This window comes from Acyrthosiphon pisum, unplaced genomic scaffold (assembly GCF_005508785.2).
Source record: "Acyrthosiphon pisum isolate AL4f unplaced genomic scaffold, pea_aphid_22Mar2018_4r6ur Scaffold_21234;HRSCAF=23381, whole genome shotgun sequence".
Lineage (NCBI taxonomy): Eukaryota > Metazoa > Arthropoda > Insecta > Hemiptera > Aphididae > Acyrthosiphon > Acyrthosiphon pisum.
In genome coordinates, this window is record NW_021770679.1 from 41054 (window position 1) to 43910 (window position 2857).

Here is a 2857-nt window from a genome sequence, read left to right on the forward strand (position 1 = left end):
AAGTTTTAAAAGCACGATTTTCCGACGAATATTCAACATTTGGTATATTATATGTTGCCTCAAGCTTTAAATTAAACTTGATCGGATTTTTTTTCGCAATTGATTTGAGTAAATTAACTAGTTCGGATTTAATCGAATCAAGGAAGTAGATATAGTTTTGAATATTGTTGGTATTTTTTACGTAATACCAGCTGATTGTATTGTTTGATGACGTAGAGAGTAGTGTAAATCCCGAAGACTTTACGAAATTCAAGCGAATTTTTTTTGCCCTAACAGCAGATTTAGTGTTTGCGCTGGAAACACGTTTCCCATTATCAAGCGTAGTGTACGAATCTTTTTAAAAAAAAAAACCTAATTAGTCTATACCGCGTTTATAAAAAAATTAAATTACTAACCTTCCTTTTTACAGAATCCAAGATCTTCAAAGACATCTGCAACTTGCGCGTAATCATCATCGTCATCTACGTTGTTTAAAAAGTCCTCCATCACGTTATCTCCCGCTGTTGATACCGCGTTATCTCGCTGTGATGATATCATGTTATCTCGTTGTGCTGCTGTTGATATGTTTTGGGCGGGCGCTTCCGTCAGGCAGTCCCGCGCGGTTGATGAGCAGACATTTCGGGTTGGTATCACTGCTGCCGTGGTATTTCGTGACGGCCCTGCTGGAATATTGGGGACGAATACATGCGGCGCGATCTGTATATTTCCATGCTGTACGGCGCCTAGTAAAAATATAATATAATATAATATAATATAATATAAATATTCAAAAAAAATACTTACGACGAGCATTATCGGGGATGACTGTATGTGGCGTGATTCGAATATTTCTCTGTTGAATCGGGGCCTGTACGATACCTAGTAAAAAATATATTATATAAATATTTAAAGTGGAAAACAGAAATACTTACCATGAATATTTTTCAAATGTTTTTTGAGGTTCGACTTGTAACTGAATGTGACGACACATCTAGTACACGGGAAACGAACACCCTCGTGCGTTTTTCGGTGTGTGACCAAACTGCGTTTTGCCGTGAATTCCGATGTACATTGATCGCATTTAAACAATTTTAAATGCATTTTTCGATGCGCGATCAAATTAGTTTTGTAGACGAAATCCATAGGACATTGCTCGCATTTAAAATTAAATTTTAATTTAAAATTACCACGTTAAATTAAGGGACGAGAAAAAATTACTGCGTTAAATAACTGCGGGGCGAATAACGTGTGTTACAACAGTGCGAAACATACTAACTGATGACAGACCTGCTATGTGATGACATTCCCTACCCCATCGAGACCGGACGCACACACGCACATCGTATGTGACGCTCGGACATCTGATGTATAGATCCCTATGGATAACAAAAGATTTTGTTCCAACCTTGTTTCCCTAAGTAATATATAAAAACTACAATATATATATATAAGCTAGAATATACAGAATACTTAAAACTACAATATATACAATATATACTTAAAACTACAATATATACAAGCTAGAATATACAGAATACTTAAAACTAAAATATTTATAAGCTAAGTAATACATATAATCATTGGTGGATTTACCAAGTCTCCACCTCATAAAGATGACTATTGATATAAGCTAAATTATATATTTCACCGAAATAGTGCATACGGTTGATATATAGTTCATCAATTCTACTATTATCAACTTCGATGTCCAACCGGTGAAATATATTATTTTGTTTTTTTATACAGCTATTATTTATACCTACATCTAAATACATTAAATGATTAATATTTACATTTGTGCAAAGTTTAACAAAAATATTGAATGTTAAACTTTGCCAATAGTTTAATCCTAACCTATTATCCTCTGAGTTTAAGTTTTCAACTATGTATGTCACTAAATTATTTATGTATTCGAGTCCTGACCTATTATCCTCTGATTTTAAGTTTTCAACTATGTATATCGCTAAATTATCTAAATATTCGAGTCCTGACACATAATCGAAAACCAGACTATTAAACCCGAGATACCTGTTCCACCTAGCGTGGCGAGTATCGCAGGCTATTCCGTATACATTCTCATAAATTTTCCGAAAAAGATTTTCAAAATCGTAACTCGAATATTCCGGTAGTAATGGTACCAGCCATTCGAGTTTCGAATTGAACTTTTGGGCGACAAAGCAACCCCATAAACCTCTATTCAACATGTGATATCGGTAACAAAATTTCGTCATTTTATGTTTACAAGAATGACAACGGGTCTGGAATTCAATATGGTCAGAACAGTATGGCACGACTAATTTTTTTATCGTAGTTTCAAAATAGCGATGTACTACTTCTATGACTGTAAAGAAAAAAAAAAAAAATCGTTCTAATATTTAAAAAATCATGCTAATATTAAATATTAAATATACATACTCGAATCAGAGTCCATGGTATTGGAGTGGTACAGAAATAAGTTGTGAATTGAAAAAGTGTAAATAACCAGTTGTGCGCGCTTTGATAGTTTAAATAAAACTAAATTGAAAATCGATAGATTTTTATAAGAAAAAAGGAGACTTATGACTTGATTTATATATTGGCGCCAGGCATACATCGTGTGAGGTATTGTTAGTTTAAATACAATTAAATGGATAGGCTTTTATAAGAATATAATTTGGCGTCTAACCACAAGGTGAGTGACATATTGATAGTTTAAATTGTTAGACTTTTATATGGATTGGTATATTCAGTGGCGCCGAGGAAGACTGACGGTTTAAAAAAGGTTTGGCGTCACTGGGTAAAATATGACTAAAAGTAGGTATTTTTAACAAAAGTGCGACGGGTAGGAACGCATTTATTATTTTTGTAATATATCTACATTGTATTAAATATTCTCGCA